The 27,439-nt window shown below is 40.9% G+C and overlaps 2 long non-coding RNA genes across 4 annotated transcripts in view; one reads left to right on the forward strand and one right to left on the reverse strand.

The window, feature by feature from the left end:
• Positions 1-11,302: 11,302 nt before the first annotated feature.
• On the reverse strand, positions 11,303-16,388 carry LOC138740085 (uncharacterized). The gene is made up of 3 exons (XR_011342657.1): positions 16,251-16,388; positions 15,660-15,819; positions 11,303-12,009 (listed from the first exon to the last, which is right to left on the reverse strand). It is a non-coding gene; the product is annotated as an uncharacterized lncRNA (long non-coding RNA).
• Positions 16,389-16,492: 104 nt separating this feature from the next.
• LOC138740087 (uncharacterized) overlaps positions 16,493-27,439 on the forward strand; it is a 64,220-nt gene continuing 53,273 nt past the window's right edge. For 2 of the 3 annotated variants that reach the window (XR_011342660.1, XR_011342661.1), the window contains exon 1: positions 16,493-16,586. This is a non-coding gene — a long non-coding RNA (uncharacterized lncRNA). Of the gene's footprint in view, positions 17,147-27,439 lie in introns of all 3 variants that reach the window. The other variant, XR_011342662.1, reaches the window with a different exon arrangement.

Raw genomic sequence — 27,439 nt, forward strand, 5'->3', positions numbered from 1 at the left:
TTCTGCAAAGTGTTCACTCAAAGGTCAATGAAAAGTTTTGTTTGCCTAAGACAACAAATGGGACCAAAAGACTAATTCCAATTGTTTGCTGGAGAAGGTGGTGGTGGGGGGTGTTTGCAAGTGAGAGAGTCACATGGGCTTTCTAGCAGTTGGAAAACGAAGAGAGGGAGAGATTGAACAGTCACAGCTGATGCAAGCAGGAAGCTTGTTGAAATTGAAACAGAAAGCTCCAGAGCGGTGGATGGCTGGAAGTGCTATCTGTCTGATGTTTCTCTTGGAATAAAAAGAACAGAAAGGAACTTTGTGATAGGCTGAAAGAAAGGGGTTATCATCTGCAGAACCCTGTTGGGGCAAGATTCATCAGTGAGACATTGAGGTGACTAATGGTGGTATCTCAGTTGTGGAAATCCTGGAACAACAAATCTCTCTCTGCAAACCTCCAAAGAACCTTCCTGAGTGGTAAACATTTAATTTTGAGTACCAAAGCCTGGTGAACTTTATACATGTTAAATTCTGTACACTGTATAAGAATTGCCTGCAACCAGTGAACTTGGAAGAATGAGAAGTGAGATTGAACTGAGAACCAAAAAACTTTTAGTAAATTTACACACACATCATAGACGTGCACTTAGAATTAGAAGGGGGTTAATTTGGGTTAGTTGAATTAATAGAGATAGGTTAAAGTTTAATTCTGTTTTCATGTTTAAAGGTAATTAAAAACAACTTTTGTTTAAGAAATCATTTGTCGTGGTGAATATCTATTGCTGCTGGGTTTTGGGGTCCTTTGGGCTCGTAACACTATACAAATCTATGAAAAAGTGTGAAAGGGTGGATTTCACAGTGCATCAGGTTCAGAAGAAATGGAATGCAGCTGTATACTGGGAATGAGAGAGTTATAAAGTTTATGATGGTCTGATGAAAACACAACAACCACATTGTTTTTCTTTCCTTTCAATAAATTTAAAGCTATTTCAAACTAGAATGTTAAATTTTAATGTAAACATTGTTATGGCATTTTGGCCTTGTTTCTAATTCCTAAACTGAAGAAGAATTATATTTTATATGCCAATGAATGAGTTAATAACTTACTGTCCGATCCTGCATGCTGGAACTGTTTAAAACCAATGAATAGAAAGCTTAGCTGCAATTGGAAAATCAGAGGAAATAAGAGAACTGAGGTTTTGAAAGGGGCTTCACACATAATCTGTCTGAATGTATGCCATTGTCTGTCTGTTTCTCTGTGGCTTCCATCATCTGTAAGCTTTTGAAAACTGGTAGGAAAATATTTTGTAGACATTTAGAAAATTAATTTCCTCTGGTAGATTATCTGTCCTAAATTCCAAAAAGGTCTCTTAAAGGCTGTGAAGCATTAATAAAATTTGCAAATACCCAAAAAAGAAATGAAAAAAAAATCTTGCCCCATTAATAGTAAAAGATAATCCTTTTCTTTGATTGGTTTCCTGCCACTCCTTTAGTTATGCTACATAATAATAATAACTCACCATGAAGGAGAATATGTCTTTGGGATTGAACATTAAAACCAGGATGAAGCACAATATTAAATGGGTCATTGTACTGTGCACCAATCTACTCAACGAGCCAGAGACTCCATTTGGTGCATTGTTTTTCTCAGCGCAGTTGGCTCATAATCTCACACAAAAGAGTCATATTTTAACCAAAATTATGTTCAATACAAATGGAATTTTAGCAATCTTTTCAAATTGTTTTTACAAGCCTAGTAGCCTGAATATACATGAGGTTGTCTGATCTTGGAAGCTAAGCAGACTCAGGCCTGGTCAGTACTTGAAGGGGAAACCACCTAGGAACACCAGTAGGTTTCTGTGAGGGGCGCTGGACAAAGTGACGACTCTCTGCTTGACTTACAGTAGACAAAAGTCAATGAATTTCATGTATGTTACATTCTAAACGTAGTAGTATGTGACAATAATGGAATCTTTCCCTTTACAAGTATTCCACTAAAATATGGCCCCTTCCAAAACAACTTGCCAAGGGTCTCAAATGAATAAATCCACCATGACAAACTTCTGTTGCTTTTGCTCAAATTTAGACTTTCAAAAATCCTCCAAAATTTAATATGATCTTTCAATTGCAAGGACACTTTGAGGTGGTTTTAAAAGTTTTTGAATGTATTTTGTGGACTTCAAAACATAACTTCTGCACTGCAATATAATGTGAGCTTTTTCAAAGTTTATTTTGTCATAATTCATCATCAGCTTTCTCACAGGCAGCAGATTAAAGGCTGGAAGATGTTTTCTAATTTATTCACCCTTTTTTAGCCATGTTAATCCATGTCAATGTAGCAAACTACCAGCTATAAACACATCAAGAACATTTACCATTTTTGAATGTTGGACAGTTGTGCTGAGTTCACAGCAGGTTTTGCATATGATGATATGCAATTGAATTTGGGCAGAAACAAGAAAAAAAATCAAAATGGACACAATTTTGCTTAAGGAGAGTCTCCCCACTCTTTTGGGCAGTATCAGTTATGAAAGGATCAACCTTTGCCTCTTCTCTGAGGATAAGGGAATGTGTAGCTATCATTTGCAGTTTCTGTGGAAGAAAGTTCCACCCATATGGAAACACAAGAGACCTTTGGCCTCCTCATCCTCCTGTCACCTTCCTCCTCCCTTTAATACTGCCAGTCTCCCCTCTCTGTTCTCAGTCCAGAAAAGCAGGGTTTTGATCTGAATCGTTGAACATGTGCTTCCTTCCATGGCTCCTGCCTGACAAGAGGACTACCTCCAGCATTATTTTTTGATTGAGAAAAATTACACCAAGTATTTTCACAGCAAGAATCTAACACAGTTTAGCTCATCATCTTCACCAAGGAAGGCCTTCACTTTGCAGCCTGGAGTTCACTTGTGTTCACTTGCCCCTGATAAAATTCTCAGTTTTGTTTTCCATTGGATGACAAGGAAAACCATTCATATTCAATAGATTTGTTGTCAGCATTTCTCAGCATGTAGATTGCTGCAAAGACTGGTGCTTCTTGTCTAATCTTAGCTCCTCTGAAAAACACACGATTAGTATAGTGGCACTGTCTGCAAGGAGTTTGTATATTCTTCTCGTGTCTGCATGGGATTCTTCTAGGTGCTCCAGTTTCCACCCACCCTTCAAAATGGATGGGGGTTGTAGGTCAATAGAGCAGCACAGACTCATGGGCTGGAAGGGCTTGTTACCCAGCTTTATGTCTAAATGTAACTTTTAAATTTTAAAAAAGTAGTGATTGATCTTATTTGTGTCAACTGAGGCTCAAATGCCTCTGTATTAAAGGTCAAGAGAGAGTCTTGTGTTCTCTGCCCCCTCCAGAGGCACTACATTCAAAACTCTAGATTGAGCTACCACTGAGGAACTATTGTTCTTGAATAATACTTTAACCAAGTCTGTTCTTTCAGGTGGATCTTAAAGATGGTACACCATTATTTTGAAAATGAGCAAGGGTATGATCCCTGCAGTCCTAGCCAATATTTATCTTTCAGTCATTATCGCTGATAAGAAAATGCCTTGTTCATTATTAAGTTGCCCTTGTGCCAACAGGAGGCTGCCATGTTCCTACATGATATTAGAGATGATACTTAAAACAAAATTAAGCACTTGGTCTTGGAACAAAGAACATTACAGCAGAGCACAGGTCCTTCAGCTCATGATGTTGTGCTGACCTATTTCTACCTTAAAAAAATACTAAACTCTCCCTACCTCATAAACCTCTGTCTTTCTTGCACCCATGTGTCCATCTAAGAGTTTCTTAAATATCCCTATTGTTCCATCATCCACCTCTAATTTACTGCAGCAATCAGTTTGGTGAAGGTGTTGTCACAGTATTTATAGGGACAGAGTTGCAGGGTTTTCCCTTAGTAAGTGTTTCAGAGCTATACAGTACATGAAAGTGTACGAAAAACTCAGCAGGCCATGATGCAACATAGATAGTGAAAGGCAGTCAGCGTCCTGGACCTTGGCTATTTTTTACTTCCTATGGATGCTGCATTTCTCCTGCACTTTTGTGTATTGCATTAGAACCTAGCATCTGCAGGTTTTCTCGTTTGCCTCAGTTTGAGAACTGTATTGCTCTAGACTTAGATGTAAGCTTGGATGTGATGTTTTCATTACAGTTGCAAAGGAAGCCTGTGAGCCTGGTCAATTTACTCCACTGCGGCCACAGTAAGCCAGAGCTGGAGAAGTCGAATCTTCGTGCAAGTGGATTAGATGAAGGTCAAATTAGCTTTTTGATTCTGAATTGTCTCCCATCCAGGCAAATGGAGAATATGTCACTGTACTCCTAAAGTGGAAAGGATTTAACCAGCAAAGCACACCTCAAGGACTCGTGCTTAGCCCACTGTACACACATGACTGTGAGGCCAGGCACAAATCCAATGCTAGCTACAAATTTGCCGATGCCACCACAATTGTCAGCAGAATCACAAATGGCAATGAGGAAGCGTCCAGGAGGGAGAGAGATCTGCACATTGAGTGATTTCACACCAACAACCTTGCACTCAGTGTTAGCAAAAGCAAGGAGATATTTGTGGAGTTCAGGAGGAAGTCAGGAGAACACGATCCAGTCCTCATTGACGCCTCAGTAGTGGAGCGGGTTAAGAACGTCAAATTCCTGGGTGTCAATGTCTCTGAGGATCTGTCCTAGCGCCTCCATGTCAATGCAATCATGAAGAAGGCTTGACAGCGGATATACTTTGCGAGGTGTTTGAGGAGATTTGGTATGTCACCAAAGACTCTTGAAAGCTTGGACAGGTATGCCATGAAGAGCATTCTTACTGGTTGCATCACTATTTGGTATGGAGGTGCCTATAATCAGAACAAGAAAAAAGCTCCAGAGGGTTGTTAACTTGGCTTGCAACATCATGGGCACCTGACTTCACTCCATCAAGGGTTCGAATCCCGTGCTGTCTATAAGGAGTTTGTACATTCTCCCCGTGTCTGCATGGGTTTTCTCTGGGTGGTCCTGTTTCCTCCCACCATTCAAAACAAAATGGGGGTGCAAGTTAATGGGGTCTAAATTGGGCAGCACAGACTTGTGGACTGAAATGGTGCTGTATATCTAAATTAATTTTTTAAAAAAATCTACAAGAGACAGTGTCTCAACAAAGCAGCCTCTATCCTCAAGGACCCCCACCACCCAGGCCATGCCCTACTACCACACTCTACTACCATGGGGGGGGGGGGGCAGAGAAGTGCAGGAGCTGAAAGACGAGCACTTAGCAGCACAAGGACAGTTCCTTCCCTGCTGCCATCAGATTCCTGAATAATCAATGAACCAAAGACACTGCCTTCCTTTGACTTTTCGAGCACTGTTTTTATTTTTGTAAGCTGGTTTATATAAATGTTTGCTCTATGATGTTGCAGCAAAACAACCTATATTGAGACTTGTTCATGACAATATATTCTGAATCTGATTCCAAAAGAATAATCACATTTGTATTCCGGTCTTTTAGTACTCCTGGTTGCTTTGGCATTAACGTGAGTGGTCTAGATTCCAGTTAGCAGGAGATCCAGACATTGGGGGATTCTTCACTGTCACTGAGAGTGGGAGGTGACTGGGATGGAGTTGCATATTTCCTGTGTCCCATATGAGGAAAATTATACTTGCCTCTTATTGCCTGGATATTTCGGACTGCCTGCATGCAGGCATTGACTTCTTTAGGAAGAATTGTCAATGAACACCATGCAATCTGTTGTAAACAATTCTAAGTCTGACCTTTAGGGAGAAAGAGTAAGTTCTAAACAACTAAATATTACTGGGTTTGGAATGCTGCTTTGAGACACTCTGTAAAGTGGTCTCTTCCTCAGCTGAGTTAATTAGTTCCAACAACCATAAGCATGTTCCTGTGTATTTGGATCTGATTCTCACTAATAAATATCTTGTATACTTACATACAAACAGAAAGACGAGTTCACCATTTGACATGTTTTGCCAGCTCCTCCATTCAATAAAAAAAAATATTTTATTATAACAATTATTTTACCCCATCATAAATTTGCTGCCTGAAACTTCCTTCCCTCATTTTCTTGATATTACAAAATTTACCAATGTATTGAATATAATCAGCATCTGTATCTCTTGAAATCTAAAGATTGGGTGAAGAATTTGCTTTTTGTTTCAATACTGAATGGCTGATCCCTTTGGTGAAGAAAGTGACCTCTGGTTTGAGGCACCCAGGAGAGAAGGCAGGAAAATAGAATTCAAATGATGAACACATTAGCCATGATGGAACAAATGGGGTAATTCTGTTCTGACCTCTTACGGTCTTATCTGAAGAATTTCTGTCTGTCTCATTTGTCTTGTTCACCTTCAGTGGTTTCTCTTTCTATTCGAGTCTTCATTTAGGTTTTGATCAAAGATCACTTCTACAACCACATTTCTTTCCTTAACCAATGCCCCCAGCTCCAATTTATCCCATATGGTTTTTTTGCTTGAATTCCACCCTGGATAACAGCAATATTTAAATCACCCAGTGTTTCTTGAGGCACTGCCCTCATCACGTCCTGTGATTAATGTCTCATCCATCAGCATTTGCATGATCTTAACTTTTTTCTGCAACAGCACCAGGTGACTTTAGCTCAAATTTGTTATGTTCTGCAGTTCCACTTCAATCTTTACTGCATTCAGGGCCACTTTTTCTCTCCTTCTTTTCAACTGCTCTTGGATTCGAATACCTGCCTGACTTTTCTCCTGCTTCACTTTTGCCTGACTCCATCTCTCCACACCTTTACACACCCTGCTGTGTTTTGAACATCCCTTCGCATGTTCCCTATCTCTGATCCAGTTGGAGCAAAATGCCATCCCTCTGAGTCCCCATCACAATATTAAATTCTTCTGCCATCTCTGCCTTTATGCTCATTTCTTTGGCCAAGAGTCTTTACCCCAGAATGCGGCCCATTATCCAATCTCCAGATTTCCTAATACACCTTCCTCCGGACTTTTACACCCCACCCCCTCTCGATCTATTGATGCCAAATGTGATAACAACTGTCTAAATTTTCAAACTACTTCTCAACTTGCAGTTCTCTGATGTCTTATGACAGAACAGACTTGATGGGCTGAATGGCCTAAATCTTCTCCTTTGAATTATTGTTTCTGCTCACCAAACCTAACATTATCCAACTTGCCAGCAAGGCTGGTACTGATATGGTCTGGTCTTTATCTTGCAGAAATCAAGCATTATCTGTCTGTGCCTTTGACCAGGACCCCACAATTGAACATCAAGTCACTCTCTCCCTTACTGTCATGAATCTCACTTCCTTTGGAGATTTTCCTTCCAAATCTTCCACCCAGAGAGTTCTCCTGTCCAACAGCTTGTGATGAAGGATCTTGGATCTAAAACATTAACTTTTCACAGAGGCCATCTGACCTGCTGAGTGCCTCATAGTTTTAACATTTATATTTTCTTGATTCCCACACCTCTACCAGCCAGAAAAGACTACAGTTTTATTGCATTGTCCAAAGTGTTCTATACTTTATTACAGCGTGTAATATCCTAAATGCATAGATATATCTATGAAAACCACATTTTTCATCCAAAATTAATAATATAACAAATATCATTCAATTGTTTTTTTGTTTTACACTTCCTGTCATATGGTTGTCACCTGTATGGATAGCTACAGTTTAAAAAAAGGATTTGAGGAGCAACTATTTCATTCAGAGGGTGCTATGTATATAGAAGTTGCCAGATGAATCTGTAGAGATGGGTAGAATTGTGACATTTAAAAGACATTTGGGCAGACATTGGATAGAAAAGGTTTGGAGAGATATGGGCCAAATACAGGCAAATGGGACAGGTAAGGATGGGCAATCATTTGCATAAGACCTACATCAATGATGTTATGACTGTACATTTCTGCTTCTTTAATGAGTTTTTTCAGCAGGTGGAAAAAGTGAGGTGCATCAGTGCTTTCAAGGGCTTCTCATTTAATGCAATAGACTCAACGTAAATGGTGCTGTAGCTCCCTGGACATTATATGTAGATCCTGAGAGTCATCTGTGACTGCTCAAGTCATTCTCCTTCTGCAGGACACTCCATCGCATGTGCAAACAACTTGTTGAAACTGTATTGTTCCCCAAAATAATAAATCCAGACATGACAGGTTGTTGTCGACTGGAATCCAGAGTTTCCAAAGTTCCAACCCATTGTGTTTGAAAAAAGCTGCATACGTTTGAACTCTGAAATGTAAAATCAAAACAGTGCAGGAAATACTCAGCAGATCAGAAAGCATTAATGAGAGGCAGAGTTGATATTTCAGCTCAAAGATGCTGCCTGGTTTGCTGAGTATTTTCATTTTTTATTTTGGTGGTGTGTGTGTGTGTGTGCGTGTGCGTATGTGTGTGTGTGTGTGTGTGTGTGTGTGTGTGTGTGTGTGTGTGTGTGTGTGTGTGTATGTGTGTGTGTGTGCATGTGTGTGTGTGCGCGTGTGCATGTGTGTGTGTGTGCGTGTATGTGTGCGTGTGTGTGTGCGTGTGTGTGCGTGTGTGTGTGTGCGTGTGTGTGCGTGCGTGCTTGTGTGTGTGCGCGCGAGTGTGTGTGTGTGCGCGTGCTTGCGTGTGTGTATTTGTGTGCGAGTGCGCGTGTATGTGTGAGTGTATGTGTGCGCGTGTGTGTGTGCGTGTGTGCGCGTGTGTGTGCGTGTGTGTGTGCATGTGTGCGTGTGTGCGTGTGTGTGTGCGTGTGCGCGCGTGTGTGTGTGCGTGTGTGCGTGTGTGTGTGCGTGTGTGTGTGTGTGCTTGTGTGTGTGTGTGCGCGTGTGTGTGCATGTGCGCGCGCGTGTGTGTGTATGTGTGTGCGTGTGCGTGTGTGCGTGTGCGTCCAATCTTGGTGAAAGGAAGAACTCTCCCGAAGTAGAGTCTGAAGTAGACAAACCTCTCACTGATACTCTCCTGCTTGTTTGGGTTTATATAGCATTGTATAATTACATTCGAGGTCCTTCTCACACATATGTACAGATATTCTGCACTCCCTCTGGCAAAGTGTAACTGATTTCCCTCAGGGGAAATATATCTGAGTGGGTCCTAAATAAAGAAAGAGTGGCTGAGGCAGCATGGTTGAGTTGCAGAGGTGGAGCCAGATTTCACTTCTGAAGACACGTGGCTTTGCATCGGATGAGTGGACATTTCAGCCTCTCTCTGATACCAGCATTTGAGTAAACAGTGTGCTGTTCCAGGACCATGCTTGCTGTTCACACCTTGCCACATTTCATGGGGCAGAGGGGAACTATGCTGGCATGCCAGCAGCACAAATGAAGTGCCAAGAAACATGAGAATACCGATGCATTTGGAATGAGTGAACAGCTGCCAAAGCGCGACCCATTCTTTCTCTGTGACGCTCTGCCAAGCTCTGTGAGAGTGTATGAAAAGGCAGAATGTGATGACACTCCCTTTCACAACCCTTTTTAGGCCTGAAAATGTCTTGTGCAATAGCACCTTTGCTTGCCAGCTCTATCCGTGAGATTCTTGTGTTTGTCAGAGCACGGCATCTTCCCCAACTGATGGAAGCCCCCCCGCTGTCTGTTGCCAGGCTGGAGGGCGACATCCAGAGCTGCTCCCTGAGATTCACCATTCTCTCATGAAACATTGCTGCCGCTTTTTTCCCCCATCCCCTCATCCACTGACAACTTCAAAATAGCTGGCAGCCCATTCATGGCTGCCAGCAGTAAAATATTCACTCTTTTATACAGACTTGGCTGGAGAAGTGGAAGATTTCATTTAATCGGAAAAGGAGTACATGGTTAATGGCAGGAATCTTAGCAGAATGAAGTTACACAGGGATCTTGGGTCTGTATTCCATAGATCCCTCAAGGTAAAGAAGCTGCATGATCCGCTGGCCTTCATTAGTTGGGGGATTTAGTTCAAGAGCCGCAAGGTAATATTGCAACTCTATAAAATGCTAGTTAAACAGCCTTTGGAGAATTGTGATCAGCTCTGGTCACCTTATTATAGGAAGGATGTAGAGGCTTCAGAGAAAGTGAAGAGGAGATTAACCAGGATGTTGCGCTGATTGGAAACATGTCTTATAGAGCAAGGTTGATTGAGCTGGAGCTTTTCTCTTTGGAGCAATAGAGGTGACTTATTAGAGGTATATAAGATTATGAGAGGTATAAATAGGGTGGAGAGCCAACACCTTTTCCCTTGGGTGGCAATAGCAAATACCAGATGACATCCATTTAAGGTGAGCATTTCAGGTCTGAGCCCGTCATCAAAGTACAAGCAAATAGGACGCACGCACCTGAATAAAATGGTGCATGACGGGCTGGGGTGGAACACAGGCCCACAGGCAAGAGGTCATAAGTGGATGTGGGTGTAAGGGCATGAGAAAAAAAAGCTGAGGTGATGGAGGAGGGGACAGCTCTCTGAATGGAGAGGGAAGGGGGGTGAAGAACTGGAGGAAAGGAAACAGGGACGGAGAAGAGAAGGAGACGGGGCAGACCCTAATGGAAACCAGAGAAGTCAATATTAATGCCATCTGGTTGGAGAGTACCCAATCAGAATATTAGGTGTTGCTCCTCCTATTTGTGGATGGCCTCTGTTTGAGGCCATGGCCAGTGCAGGGAGTAGGGTAACATGAGTCAAATAGTTCAGTGTGTAGCAAAAAGTTCAAAATCATGGTACAAAGAATAGAGAAAAGTACAGTTATAGAAGAGTCAACGGCATCATATTTTGCCAAACGTGAGATGCATTTAAGAGTTTCATACCTATAGGAAAGAAACCATCCTTGAATCTAAAGGTTGTGTCATCAGGCACACATATCTTCTGCTGATGGAAGGGGGGAGAAGAGAGTATGACCAGGTTGTGATTAATCCTTTAACATTTTAGCAGTTGTACCAAGATGCAGAGCGGTATAGAGAAGGTCAAAGAAGGGCTTGCGTGATGACCTGTGTTTACAACTCTCTAGTTTCTTGTCATTTTGGGTAGGAAAGTTCCCATGTCATGATGTAATGCATCCAGACAGGATTCTTTCCAATGGTACGTGTGTAAAAAATTGTAAAAGATCTCAAGAACAGGACTATCAGACTTATAAGAAAGTAGAGTGAGCTTTCTTGTTTGTAACATCAATATGGTTAGACGAGGAGAGGTTGTTGGTCATATGTACTCTGAAGAACCCTCAGCTCTCCACCATCTTCTCTTTAGTATGTGTACTACTCTTCATTTCCTGAAATCTATGACAGTGTTTTGGTAATATTGAGCAAGTGGTTGTTATAGTAAAGTGTTACTAGTAAAATGTTATAGTAGTCTGTGCGTACCAAGCAGCAATAGGCAATGAACCAGACAGCGTTTAATATTAAAACACTACGTTTATTTCTTACTCTTAAACTATAGTCTTAACTCTTAAGCTATCCTTCACTCTAAATCTATCCCGAACTATGCACAGGTGTACTAGTGTATGTGTCTGTGAGATATACCCAAACCATTACAGTCCAGGCCAAAATTCAGACAGTTACTTCAAATTTCAGTCTTTTAAATTCAGTGTTGAAGCATTGGCCTTTGAATGATGCCCAGAATTAATGTTGAACTGATGAGAAGATTGGAGTTGTGGCTGCTATGGACTCATGAATTCTCCTTGTGTTGCCTTTGAAGAAATGTCCATCCATATGAGCTGTGGTCATAACACTCCAGGTCCTTTTGTAGGCAAGACTCAAACTGGGTGGCCTCCACAAAAATATTTTACTGCTGGCACCGGTCTCTCCAAATAACCTTCACTGTTAGTCACAATAAAATGAAGCGCTTTGCTTCCCAAAAGACCCTCTTGGCACAGGTCAGTCCACCAAAAAGAGCATGCTTTGCTCTGAATTCCACAGAAATGGCTGGCCACAAGAGCTGCTTCAAAAAGCTGTTTTCTCTTCAGCCGTCAGAATAGTTCTCCCTTGTAAAATCACAGTGTCTTTGCAAATGTATCAAATTCTGGAACAGACTGACAAACCTTCCCTCAGTTCTTCCAATGCATCGAATTATCCCTGGGCTGTGACTTATGTTGAGCTTGTCTGAAAATTTAAATGTTAACTCTAATTATTCAGTCATTTATACTATCCATTACAGTGATATTCCCATTTTACTAAAATGGGAGCTCGTTATAAAAGTTTTAATTATAATCAGGAAAAGAATGCTGAATGCATACCAGGAGTTCAGCCAGGTACTGGCAAACATTCTACAGACACACCATAAAAGCAAGAAGGACGAATGAATCAGCTTGATGGCCAGAGGATTTAGGATGCAGGGAAGTGGAAAAATGTCTTCACAGAGAAGTGGCCTCCACTTTCGAGCTTCAAGCTTCAGAAGATTTTATAATGACAAAAGTTGCAAACTTGCATTTAATTTGTGTGCAACATTCCGACCATTGAAATCTCTACTGCTCAATTACACCCAATTAAGTTACCAACCCCATACATTTCAGAGGGTGGGAGGAAACCAGAGCACCCAGAAAACACCCACAGAGGAGAATATACAAGCTCCTTACAGATTCTGGCAGTTTTGAGCCAGGTCACTGGTGTGGTAATAGCATTGTGCTAACCGCTGCATTAACTGTGATGCCAGAAACTAACTTTTCTTGCTGCCCTATTTGGGCTGAGAAATAACTTTTCTAATTACATTACAATTTAATTGCCACAAACATGGACAGAAAAAACATAGAGTCCTGACTAATTGTGTGTGAAGTGGTTTAATGTGTGTAAGCTATCATTTTGTTGTGATCATTGAAAGGTCCTTGACACACTAGATGGCACTATTCCCAATCCAAAAACATGTTCAGGGTCAGTGGAACAATGTGAATAGGACTTTGAAGTCTCCAGATGCATCACTAATATTCATTAATATTCATTAATGTGATATTGTTGGCTGAATAGAGGGTGTCATGCAACCTTAGGCCAACAAAGGAAGAGCAGAGAAAGGATTCATAAATGTGTTCCTGTGAGTTACTATCTCAGAGGACCTTTCCTGGACCCAACACATACTAATGTTACCGTAAAGAAAACATGGCAGCCCATCTATTTTCTCAGGAGTTTGTGCATGTTTGACATGACATAGAAAGTCGTGGTAAACTTCTACAGATGTGTAGTGGAAAGTGTGCTAACCGGGCTCACCTTGGCTTGCTATGGTGACACCAATACCTCTAAGCAGAATGTCCCTGAAAAGGTAGTGGACACTGTCCAGGATATCACAGACAAAATTTTCCCCACTATCGAGAAAATCTACATGGCCTTCAGAGAGCAGCAGCAATCATCAAGGATCCACACCATCCAGGACATGCTCTTTTCCCGCTGCAGACATCAAGAAATAGATATAGGAGTGCAGCATAAATAAAAGCTCTCACAACTAGAAGGGTCTTACAGTGATCTTCAGAAGGGCTCAGATTTTATATAACCATGGTTATATATGGGTAGATGGGGGCCAGCCATCAGTATAACACACCACCAGTGAATCTCAGTTCGCTGAATTCATCCCTTTTTGCAGAATTTAGGGTCTGTGGATGAAGACAGAGAACATTGATTCAGAAAAAAAAATAAGTTATCTGGGGGTCTAGAGATCCTGTGGGGCACCTAAGCATGGGAGGGCCTTGGGCCTTGGGCTCCTTTAGTCTTCCTAGTCTCCTTGTAAAGGAGGAGTGGCAGGTGGGATCTCCCGCTCTATGGAGGAGGGGGATGCACTTTCCTCCTGAACCGGATTCCCTGAGGCCCTGAACAGGGGTGGTGGGAATGAGCTCTGTGGCTCATAGGGCACTTGAATCAATGGGCCCTCTGTTCTGGTGGGTGCCAGGTCCCTAATGGAGACTGTGTCCTCCCTGCCATCCAGGTACTCTACATAGGCGTACGTGGAATTGGCATGGAGCAGTTTCACCTTTCCACCTGGGGGTAATTCTTGCTTCTCCTCACATGCTTCCCGAGAAGGACCAGACCAGGATGGTCAGATCCCAATGCTGACTTTCTCTCAAAATTGTACAGGAGCTCACGATGAGTAGCATTGGTCACTGTATATAGTAGTGACCGGGTGGAATGGAGTGCCATAGGAATAACTTCCTCCCAGCATGAGTCTGGGTGGCCTCTTGACTTGAGGGGTAGTTTGATAGCCTTCCAGACCATGGCATTTTCCTTTTCAACATGCCTGTTCCCCCAGGGGGTTGCAGCTAATAGTCCTGCTGGATGCGATGCCCCTCGCCAGCAGGTACTGATGTAGCTCTTCGCTCATAAAAGATGAGCCCTGGTTACTATGTATATAGCCAAGATACCTAAACAGGGCAAAAATGGAATCTAGAACCTTTATGACTGACAAAGTGGACATGTCTGACATGGAATGGTGAGTGAGAAGCGGGAGTACTCATTTATGATAGAGAGGAAAAAAGTGTTCCTGTTCGTGGAGGGGAGAGGTCCCTTAAAATCAACACTGAGCCGTTCGAAGGGCCTGGATGACTTGATCAGGTGCGCCTTTGCGGGGCGGTAGAAGTGCAGCTTGCACTCTGCGCAGACCTGGCAAGACCTTGTCATTTTCATAACATCTTCCATGGAGTAGGGCAGATTGCATTCCTTGACAAAGTGATCCATGCGGATGTCGCCTGGATGGCAGAGCTCATTATGCAGAGACTGCAGTTGGTCGGTGTGTGCAGAGGCACAGCATCTTCTGAATAAGGCACCTGGAGGGTCCTTAAGAGCTCCTGGCCGATAGGCAATGTCATAATTGTAGATGGAGAGCTCGATCCTCCACCAAGCAATTTTGTCATTTTTGATTTTTCCCCTCTTGACTTTATTAAACATGAATACGACCGAGCACTGGTCAGTGAGGAGCGTAAATTTCCTACCAGCCAGGTAGTGTCCCCAGTGCCTCATGGCTTCTACAGTGGCTTGAGCCTCCTTTTCCACAGAGGGTTTCCGGAGCTCGTGGCCTTGCAATGTCTGAGAAAAAATGCAAGTGGCCTGCCCATCTGGTTGAGGGTAGCAGCCAGGACGACGTCCGAAGCATCGCTTTCCACATGGAAAGGTACATTCTTGACCATCGCATGCATAGCGGCTTTCGCAATGTGGTTTTGAGGTAGTTAAAAGCTATTTGGGCTTTGGCTGAGAAGGGAAATGAAGTAGCTTTTAAGAGAGGTAGACGTAATATGAGAAAAACCCCAAGCATCTCATCAAAGCCTTCGTGGTCCTGGGAATGGGAAGCTCTAACAGGGGGTGCATCCTCTTGGGGTCGGGGCCAATTATACCATTCTCCACCACGTAACCAAGGATAGCAAGACGTTTAGTCCTGAACGTACAGTTGCTAGAGTTATAAGTGAGGTTCAGGGCTTTCACCACATGGAGAAAACTCTGAAGGTTGGTGTCATGGTCCTACAGGGTATGGTCATAGATGGTGACGTTATCAAGGTAGGGGAAGGTAGCCTTCAACCCATACTCATCCACCATTCTGTCCATCTGCCTCTGGAAGATAGAAACTCTGTTAGTAATTCCGAAAGGGACCCTCTGAAATTGATAGAGATGACTATTAGCCTCAAATGGCATATATGGACGGTCCTCAGAACAGATTTACAGCTGGAGGTAGGCAGTGAATAGACCCATTATTTCCCAATATCATTCACCATGTCTGCAATTTGAGAGGGTAAACGTCCAGGAGTGTGTACCAATTAATAGTTTAGCTATAGTTAATTACTAACCTGTACTTGTTTTCCCCTTTTACCACCACCACTTGCGCTCTACACGGGCTGGTGCTAGCTTTGATGATACCTTCATTGAGTAGATGCTGTGTCTCAGATTTTATGAAGTCTTGATCTGCTGTGCTGTACTTCCTGCTCTTGGTAGCAATAGGTTTGCAGTCTGGGGACAGATTCAGTAAGAAAGAAGGGGGGGGGAGGGGGAGGTCGATATTCAGTGTGGAGAGGCTGCATGTGGGTTCTTATTTTAGAAGCCCTCCGTTCCGAACCATGATGGGTGGGAGGGGACCAGAATACTCCAAGGGCTCACTTTTAAGGTGACACAGGAAGTCCAGACCCAACAGCACTGGAGCTTACTAAGGACACCTCTCAGCCTCATATGCTCCGGAACAAGCACCCAGCCTGTCCAATCTCTTCCAAAAACTCATGCCCTCCAGTCCTAGTGAATCTCCTCTTCCAACTTAATCAAATTGCACACTGTACTCCATGTGGTTTCATCAATGCCAGTCTTGTCAAGATTTATTAAAATAAATATTCTCCCCAAATTTTCTTTAAATGTGATGTAATAATATTACATTACGAATGTAAATTTACCTTTAGCCCATCAACATTCTTTGATTTTATCAGTGTGTATTTGCAACATTATCTCCTGCTCACTGTCCTTCAACATAGAGGGTCTATGCTTAGACCTCTCTTTTATTCCTTCTGTAATTCCACAACTGCACAACCAAATTCAACTACAGCAAAATCTCCAAATACACTGATGACATCACAGTTGTTGACTGAATAATGAAAAATTATGAGGTCACAATTCAGGATGGAGCTTAAGAATCTGATTGTCCTGGTGCCAGAAAACTTTCCTCTCAAAGAAGATAAAGAAACTGGTTGTGGATTTTAGGAGCTTGAAGGATCACACACCTGTATTCATTGGTGGGTCAGTGATAGAGATGATTAGAGGCTTCAAGTCTCCAAATATCCACATTTAGGAGTATCTAAACTTAAACAACACGATTACAGGCCATTTCAACCCACGGGTCAATGCCACCCAATTTACATCCAATTAATCTACACCCCCTGTACGTTTTGAATGGTGAGAGGAGACTGGAGCCCCTGGAAAAAACCCATGCAGACATGGAGAGAATGTACAAACTCCTTGTAGAAAGCGTGGGTTTCGAACCCCAGTCCTGATTGTTGATGCTGTAATGGTGTTGTGCTAACCGCAACACCAGCCTGAGGTTAGCACATGGTGAAGAAAGCACGCCAACACCTCCGCTTCCTGAGGAGTTTGATGAGATTGGTCGTGACGTTGAATACTTTGTCAAACTTCTACAGGTGTTGATCCGAGTGTTGCTGTGGCAATAGATGCAGAAAAAATGCATTCGAAAGATCGGTGTGGAATTTTTTTCATTTAAAGTGCTGGAAAGATTTGGACTCGGTCAAATATTATAAATTGGATTAAAGCATTACACAATGAGCCTGAAGCCAAAGAGGTGAGTAATGGACAAATCTCTACAACGTTCCAATTGACAAGATCTAGTGGACGAAGGATGTCTGCTATCTCCAGCTCTATTCATTTTAGCTATAGAACTACTTGCAGAAGCAATCCGTCAAGACCCAGTCATTAAGGGATTTAGGGTCAATGAGGTGGAATACAAGATCAATTTATTTGCTGACGACGTATTGATATATTTGACATTAATAGAAACCGTACTCAAAACTGGAAGATTATGGGAAAGTTTTGGGTTTTAAAGTAAATTGCGATAAGAGTGAAATTATGCCTCTTACAGGAGGAGACTTTACTCAGTGTCAAACCTATATGGGTGAAATCTGGTAAGTACACAAAATTCCAATGGCTAGGAATACAGAAGGCTACAGAGAGTGGCAGACATAGCCAAGTCCATTACAAGCACTGACCTCCCATCCATGTGATCCACTGCTTCAAGGCAGGCAACATTATAAAATACCCCATCACACCATCTATACTCACTTCTTACTATTATTTTCATGCAGATTCTACAGAAGCTTGAATTCTGCCACATTTAGGTACAAGAATGTTTATTTTTCCCAATGGCTATCAGGCTTCCCATATTACCTAACCCTAACCCAACACTAAGTTTGTCTGTGCTACTTACACCCAATACTTTTTGTACTTTTGCAGAAGACACTTTCAAGGTGAGTTTTGAAGAAAGGTTATTCAAAGTCTTGATATAGGCGTCCGACCTGAATGTCCGCCATTCGTTTTCTCCTTTTGATTCTGCTCGATCTGCTGAGTTCCTCAAGCAACCTGGTTTATTTTTGCTCCAGATTCCAAGTCTTGCAGTCTCTTAAGTTTGCTAACTGTGAACACTTTTTTATTTATTGATTTTTCTCAATCATTTTATAGTTTTCTTTGTTCACTTTGTAGAGTCTATGTTCAAAGATTCAAAGATTCCTTTCATTGACATGTGACAATAATATTTGAAAGGTGATTATTGTTTATCACATTGGAAACAAATCAATTATTATTAAGCAAAGTACCAACGAACAATTATTCTCTTGTAGAATGCTGGTTGAATGATAAATATTACACAGGATATTTACCATAATTGTCTTGCTATTTTTGAAATACTATCATACCTATTTATTTGAGAAATCTGTCTTTATGTGCAACATGGCATGAGATTCCAATCTGTGAATACGTGATTTCACATCTCCTGTGACAGTCGAGCCCTTCCTCAATATTGCACAGAAGTGCCAGTCTGAAATTCATAAGGCAAGAATGGGACTTGATTCCACAATCTCTGACTCGTTGGGTGTATTAAACCATATATTATGGTACTTTTAGTGAAAACACAATGCTGGAGCAACTCCACAGATCAAACAGTGTACTTTATATAGCAAAGATATATAACCAATGTTTTGGCCTTGAGCCCTTCAAAGGATTCTGGTACTTTATTTTGGAAAATTAATGGAATGTGAAATATTATGAAATGTTGGCAAACTTTTCTTTATATAAAATAAATGATAATATGTTTGTGAAATCTTAGAAGACTAGAGCTTAGAAACAGGACCTCTGGCCCATTTAGTCTGTACCAAACTATTATTCTGCATTGACTTGTGCCCAGACCAGACCCCTCCATACTATATGTGAAATGTAGGCACTGGTCAAATTACTGCACCCCAACAACATCTGACTCGAATTATGCTGTCAGTGTTCATGACATCAATGTCTTTCCTTTACTTGCAATTATCCAGTGAAGACTGTTTTGTGCAAAACTGCATGTGAAAACAGAGCATTCAATGGAAGGAACCTTTTCTGTCCAGTCAACAAACTTCATCAAAATAGTACATTGTTACAATGCAAGGAATCAGAGGGTAACACATTGTGTGAAAGAAAGTTTAACTTACCTGACAAGCTGAGTTAAGGCATTGGACCTGGAGTTAGATGAACTCCAAATAATTTGGGAGGCAGAAGGGATGATATACAGGAAATACAGGGACATTATCACACCTTGGATGTAAAAACAGGGTAGATAATCCAAGATATCTTAAATTGAGTTCATAGCATTATCAGGTAAGAGGGTGAGCAGCCTGATATCATGGTCCATATAGAGGCAAATGGCGTGGGTAGAAAAGGTGAGGAAGTCCTGCAAGGAGAGTTCAGAGAGTTCGGCACTAGGTTGAAGGACAGGACCTCCAAGGTTGTGATCTCAGTTTGCTACCTATGCCACGTGCTAGAAGGTTAGAAATTGGAGGATAAGGCAGCTAAACATGAGGCTAAAGACATGGTGCATGAGGGAGGGCTTCAGGTTTCTGGATCATTGGGCTCTTCCAGGGAAGGTGGGACCTGTTCCAACGAGACAGTTTGCACATGAACTGGAGATGGACTAATATCCTTGGGAGAAGGTTTTCCAGTGCTGCTCCAGTGGGTTTAAACTCGATTAGCAGGGGGATGGAAACCAGAGTGGCAAAGCAGATAGAGGAGTGGAGGAGGGAAAAAATGATATGAAAATTGCATGCACCATTAGAAGACAATGAGTTGTACGTAGTGGAAATTTTCTGAAGTGCATCTATTTCAATGCAAGGACCATTGTAGGAAAGGCAGATGAGCTTAGAGCACGGAATGGAAAATGGAATAATGACATTGAGATCATTAGCAAAATGGTTGCAGGAGGGGCAGAACTTGTAGCTCAATGTTCTGGGCTTCTATTGCTTTAAACATGTTAGAACAGGGTGGATGAAAGGGGGAGGAGTAGCACAACTTATCAAGGAAAGTATCACAACTGTGCTCAGGAAGGATAGGCAAGGGGGCTCATCTACTGAGGCTATATTGGATTGTATTATAAACTACCCAATAGTTAATGAGAATTGGAGGAGCAAATCTGAATAGAGATGCAGGAAACATGAGTTTGTGATAGTAGGGGATATTAATTTTCCATATATTAACTGGGGACTGCCATATTATAAAAGGAATAGATGGTTTGGAGTATGTCAAGTGAGTTCAGGAAAGTTTTCTAAATCAGTATATAGAAGTACCAATGAGAGAGAATGCTATATTGGATCTCCTTTTAGAGAATGAGACAAGACAAGTAACTGAAGTGTGTGTAGGGGAACATTTTGGGTCCAGTGATCATTATGCCAATAGTTTCAAGTTAATTATGGAGAAGGATAGGTTGGCCATCTGGTTGAGATTCTAAATTGGAGAAAAGCTAATTTTGAGGAAATGAGAAAATATCTATAATGTGTGGATTTGGATAAGTTGTTTTGAGGCAAGGATGTGCGAGATAAGTGGAAGACTTTCAATGGTGAAATTTTGAGAGTACAGAGTTTGTATATTCCTGTCAGGATGAAAGGCAAAGTTAACAGGGATAGGAAACTTTGGCTTTTGAGGGATATTGGGGATCTGGCTTGGAAGAAGAGAGATGTATAGCAGTTGTAGGCAAAAAGGAGCAAAAGAGGTACTTGAAGAGTATAAAAAATGCATGAGAAACCTCAAGAAACAAATCAGGAATGCTAAAAGAAAAGATGAGTTTGCTTTGGCAGACAATGTGATACTAAATCCTTAGGATTCATATAGGTATATTAAGAGCAAAAGATTAATAAAGGACACAATTGGTCCCTTGAATATCAGAGTCGTTGAATTTGTAAGAAGCTAAAAGAGGTGTAGGAGATCTTAATTTTTTTCATCATTATTCACTCAGGTAAAAGGCACAGAATCACTGGTAGTAATGAAAATGAGCCATGAGTGTGATTCTTTTTATTGTAATAAAGAAACTTGGGTTCTTTTAAAACAACTGTACTCTATTAGCCATATTCATGACCATGTGGAGGCATCCATCTTGAATCTAACTGACTGCCACCAACTACTCTCCAATTCCCTCTAGTAATCAGGAGGATCACTATCACTGTATGACTACATCCCCTTTCCTTGAGATGTTTAACATGGCACACTAATACAGTATTCATTTCAATTTACAGTTCAACACAAATATAAACACAAAATCAACAGCACAAATCTTTTCTTTTAGAGATTCATTCCATCAGATACTTTGATAACACATGGATCTTCTTAACACAGGAGCAGGTGTTGGTTCTGCTGGTCCACAACTATCTAGCAGTGGTGGTGTTTCTGTTGCTGTGCAGGATGGATCTTCTGCATTTATCTGTTCCTGCAGCTTTCAGCAGGCTCTTTTGATTCCTCTTTAGTATTTGACCATCCTCTGTTCTGACAGTGTAAGATCTTGGATTTACTTCCTCCAGAACAGTGGCCTTCTTGTCCCAAGTGTTGGAATCTCTGAGTCTCACTGTGTCATGTTGTGCCCTAAGCTTCTTGCTGACTTGTCATATTTGCTTTTTGTCTCCATTACAGACTCTTTTGTTTCCATTCAACATCTTTGACATCTCTGTTCTTGTTTGAGTCTGCAGAGTAGGTAAGCATTGTACATAGTCTACATCCCATCAGAAACTGAACAGGTGACATTCCATGCTGAAGTGGAAAAACTCTGTAGCTCAGTAGAGGTAGATACAGATCTGACCCACTCTCCAGTGCTTTCTTGAGCAACTGTTTAACTATGTGAACTCCTTTCTCTGCTTTACTATTTGACTGTGGATGCAGAGGACCTGTCAAAAATCATACTCTTCCACAAAGTTCTGAAATTTTATGCTACTGTAGCATGGTCCATTATCACTGTAGGCAGTCTGAGGAATTCCATGTCTTGCAAATATCAATTTCATATATTTGATCACACAAACAGCAGACATATTAGGAAACAGCACAATATCTGGGCAGTTCGATAGATAATCAATAACCAGCAAGTAATTATTTCCAACCATGTGGAACTAATTACTCACAACTTTCTGCCATAGTTCTGTTGGTACATCAGTTATTATCATGGGTTCCTTTGTCTATTTTGTGTAATGTTTCAAACATGTCTCACAGCTTGAAACCATTCTGTCAAAGTTAGCATTTATCCCTGGCCAATGAACAGGGGTTCTGGCCCTTTCCCTGCAATTTTCAATTACAAGGTACCCCTCATGCACCCTTTTCAGCACCTCTTGTCTCAGTGATTGAGGAATGACAATTCTTTTCTGTCTGAGTAGAAGCCCATTGACAACAATCAACTCAGCTCTGATGTTATAGGATGACTGATAGTCACCTCTAGATGACCTTCTGTAGAACTGTGTCCTTTTCTGCTCTAGCTGTGATCTGCTTGGATTTCATGCCAGATACGGGAGGAGATTCAGTGTTCAGGTTCATGTGGAGATTCACATCTATCTCAGTGGAACTCTCAGTGCTTCACACTGCTTCATTGCCGTGGAAAATGCAACAGCTAAAACAGTAAATTTCTCTGGTGTATACACCCTCTTGACTAGGTTTAAGTTTTTACATGCTTTTTCGCCGAGCGGTGATTCATGTCCATCTGCGAATACTACAAAAGTGAGGTGGTGCTCTTTATCTTTAACTTACACCTTGAGTTTACATGCATCTTTCATGTCAATGTTCTGTCCATTGTAGGCTTTGAAGTGCACAGGATTTGCATGGATGTATGGCTTTATCTTCATTGCCCTGATATCACACTCACAGATCAAATTATCCTTTACCTCTATGTCCAGCATGAAAGGAATTTTGTTCCATTTTTATGTAATGACACAATCCACCTATCCTGTTCAACTCTGTTCATACATGGCTGTTTAGGGTCTATTGATTTATAATCTTCTTGCACCATGCAAACAAAAAGTGTATAATTGAGAGCACTTTCTCCTATGGTATGTACATTTTCACTTCTGTTATGTTTCCCTTGGGAAAAGCATTACTTTGCATAATTACTCTGTCCTTTGCATTTATTACAGACTATTACATAGGCTGGGCATTGTTTTGTTGCATGTTTAGTGCCACATCATTTACAATTGAATACTTCTCAATTTGTTATTGTTTGCCATATCTCATTTTTTGTTTGTGTGTTCGGACATACACTGTGACTATATCTATGCCTTCATTTTCACTGGCTTTGGCACTCTCACCAATCTTTTTTGCTTGCTTCAGAGCTAATTCACTGGCATGGTATATCACCACAGCTCCATTTAAGGTAACCTCTGTCTCTCGCAGCAACATCTTCCTCATTTTCTTATCTATAATCCCGAACACAATTTGACCACAGATCATTAAATCTTGCAAAGATCCAAAATTTAACATTTTTACTTTTAATTTCAAGTCCGTTAAAGAATTATCAAAGTTCTCTCCCTGCAGCTGTGTGCACAAGCAAACTACTTATTTCTCAAATGTTTCATTTTTCTTGGTGAACAGTATCTTCTGTACCAGCAAAAACAAATGCATTGAAAACCTCTAGTCTTGAGGTTTCACCACTGTAAGTAGCATGAATCTTTGTTTGAACAGCCTCCACTCATAGTCAACATTTCCAGTCCAATTTACAGCATCAGGAGTCTTCACACTTTCTATGCTGATAACTGCTGATACACACTCCTTGTGTTTCTTCCACTCCTGGTACCATGCACACTCTTGGTACCATGTGATATTCTTTTAATGCAATAAAGAAATTTGGATTATGTTAAAACAACTATACTTTATTAGCTATATTCATGACAATGTGGAGGCATCCATCTTGAATCCAACTGACAACATCAACTAGTCTCCTCTTCCCTCTAGTGGTCAGGAGGATCAATAGAACTCTATAACTACAGTGAGGTCATGGAACATATACAGATTAAAGAGGAGGAAGTGCTTATTGTGTTAAAGCAAATAAGGGTGGATAAATCTCCAGGGCTTGATAAGATATTCACTTGGTCCTTGTGGAACGCTAGTGTAGAAATAGTAGGATTCTGGCAGGAATATTTAAAATATCCTTAGTCATGGGTGTTGTGTCAGAGGTTTGGAGGGTAGCTCACATTATTCTGCTGTTAAAAAAACTCCAAAAATAACCCTGGAAATTATAGGTCGCTGAGAGTGACATCAATAGTAAGTAAATTATTGAAAGGTCTTTTAAGAGATCAGATATGCAATTATTTGGATAGCCATAAACTGATTAGCAATAGTCAGCATGGTTTTGTTCATGGTTGGTTCTATTTAACAAATCTTGTAGAGCTTTCTGAGGAGGTTACCAGGAATGTTGATGAAGGAAAAACTGGGGATGATGTCTACATAGACTTTTTTTTTAAAAACTTTATTTATTTAAGAAAATTGTTAATAGAAAAACAATATATAATCCAATATAAGTAATTTTATATAATTATATATATAAAAAATAAAAACATAAACACAAAAAAAAGAGAAAGAGAAAAAAAATTATGCCCCTTCCACCCTCCCACCCTATCAGCCAGATATCTTAGGGAGAGCTAAAAAAAAAGGAAAAATATATAAATACATCAAAGTTCATCTAAATGCATATATTTCAAATACGGTAACCACTTATTGACAAAAAAAGAATAATTATCATGCAAATTGTATGTAATTTTTTCCATAACAATACAAGCTTTCAATTCATTCTGCCATTGTATTATATTAATCACTGTTATCTTTCTATGTACTTGCTACACATTTGTGAGCTACAGACGGTACTAAACGCACAAATGCAATTTGAAATTTATCCAGCCCTAGTCCCTTTAAAGGAACCATGTAACCCATTAAAAAAATAGATGGATCTAATGGTAACTTGATGTTATATAATTTTTTCCAAAATTAACCTAATTTCTTCCCAAAATGGTTGTACATGAACACAAAACCAAAAAGCATGTAATAAAGTACCAGTACATACACCACATCTAAAACAAGAATCTAAAACTTGAAAGGCCAACATGGCCTGTTTCCACTCCGTAAATGGTTATATGGTTAAATGGATTCCTCAGATGTTGGGCAAGGAGGTTTTTTTTTTGGAAGCCCTAGAGTTGGACCTGGCACATAGAGCATTGTGAAAGAAACCGCTTCCGGGACAACCACCAAGAGCGGTTTTAATCCATTTAGTAACATCAGTTACTAAAACCATATTTTTTTCAATTTCTCTGAAGTTAAATATAACTGATGTGAAAAATTATAATTAACCATTCCATACTGTACATTCATCAATTTAGTTACATAGTCGTAGCACATATCTGCCCAATAATCTTCAGGAAAAACAAAAGCTAAATTATTTTCCCACTTAAGCTTAGACTTCTCCCATTCCAGTTTATCCATATTGTCTTGTAACACTTGATACATAATAGAAATATATCCCTATTTTGGTACAGAAGAAATCAAAGATTCAAATTCCATCAATACATGGTCATTTTAAAAAAAATTGAGGTTGAAAATTACCATAAAAGACTTTTAACACTGTGGGATAACGAAAAGCAAATTTACAACCCTTCCACCACAACACTTCTTTTGCCAAATTGAATTCCCGATGTCACCTAATAATCTCCTGACTCAGATCTGCATTAAAAAAATTCTGTTATTTTGAATCATCACTGGAGTTTGACTTTGTCATGCCTTATGCACCGCCAACTGATATTTCAGACAATGGATTAAAACTGCTCTTGGCGGTTGTCCCGGAAGCAGTTTCTTTCACAACGCTCTATGTGCCAGGTCCAACTCTAGGGCTTCCAAAAAAAAACTCTTTGCCCAACATCTGAGGAATCCATTTAACCATATAACCATTTACGGAGCGGAAACAGGCCATGTTGGCCTTTCAAGTCTGCACCGGTTCACTGATTTTGTGCGCCCTCTAATGGTCCCGTTCTTCTTCTTCTTAACCACGGTCTCAATATCTCTTGAAAACCAAGGTTCCATACATCTTCCGTACATCTTATCTGTAATTCTTAATTTATTTTTTATGGGATTGGAACCTTCAATATCTTCTGGAAGACCCACAATCTTCACATTATTTCTCTGACTTTGATTTTCCAGTGAATCAATTTTTTTTAATGTCCTTCTTCTGAATTCCCTAATTCACAAAAGAATCTTCCACTTTATCCAATTTTTCCTTATTATGTTCAACCTGATTTTTACATAAAAAAAGCTGTTTCAATTTTTAAAAAAAATTTCTTGCACTGTATCCACTGATTTGATACATTTATTAACATCACTCTTAACTGCAGTCATATCTGCAGACATAGTATTCATTTTAGTTGTCACTTCCAAAAATCCTTGAGTCATTTGTTTAAACATATTATCCATTTGATAAGCAATCCCTTCCAAAACAGCACACATAGACTCCATTCCAGATTTAGTGCCTCTTTCAAGGCCTACCTTCTCTAATTTCCACTTCCAGTTGCCCCTGTGTGCTGCCCAGTTAAGGTAAGTCTTCTTCCTCTTCAGATGGCGTCGGTTCCTTTCTGGTGCGGCTGCGGGTCTGAACACTCGATGACGGCACCCCGACCATGTCAGGACGCCACCATTTGGCCCCCCCCCCCCCCACAGCCTATACCCGATCCAGCAACTCCCGAACCCTAGAGGCACCGCCCATGCCCGGTAAGGCCAGGGACTGCGCAGGTGCAGCTTCCAACACCACTCTACGTGTCCCTGGCCCACCCGACGGCAGTGCAGGCTCACGGGCTCCTCTCTCGGCTGAGTCGCCCATGTGCCTGACATCACGGGCGCGCAGTTCGGCATCAACCAAGCTTGTTGCCAAGCCAGCGCCATCTTGCGAAGGCAGGATCGGTGCCGGCATCATACTCAGCTGGGAAGGGGTCCTCTGGCCCTTAGGAACTCCTGAAATCGACTCTGTGGCTTCAATTAAGCAGGTTCAATTCTTCAGCACTCTTAAAAGGTAGTTTCTTCTGCAATTGAGTTTTTTTTTACATTAGTAGCCATTGTAACCCACTAATGTTCCAAAAAATAAAGAATACGAGTTTTAATCACTTTTATAAATTTTAAAAACAGGTACTTAAAATACTAGCTGAGGAAGGGTGAAATCGTACGTCTGTCCTCTAAGCCATCTTGCCATGACCCTGTCTACATAGACTTTAGTAAGATTTTGACAAGGTGTGACATGGGAGGTTAGTCAGGAAGGTTGAGACACTGGGTATTCATGGTGAAGTAGTGAACTAGATTCAAAAATGGCTGGATGGGAGAAGCCAGAGAGTAGTGGTGGATGATTGCTTCTTAGACTGGAAGCCTGTGACTAGTGATGTGCCTCTCATGGGAGTTATATACAGACCTCTAAATAGTAGCCAGGATGTGGGATACAAATTACAAGAATTAGAGAAATCATGCAAAAAAGGCAATGGTGCAGAGTTCATGGGGAGCTTTGATAGATCAATGCTGGGACAGTTGTTGTTTGTCATCTATATCAATGATCTAGATGATAATGTGG

The sequence above is a fragment of the Narcine bancroftii genome, chromosome 7 (assembly GCF_036971445.1).
Source record: "Narcine bancroftii isolate sNarBan1 chromosome 7, sNarBan1.hap1, whole genome shotgun sequence".
Taxonomy (NCBI): domain Eukaryota; kingdom Metazoa; phylum Chordata; class Chondrichthyes; order Torpediniformes; family Narcinidae; genus Narcine; species Narcine bancroftii.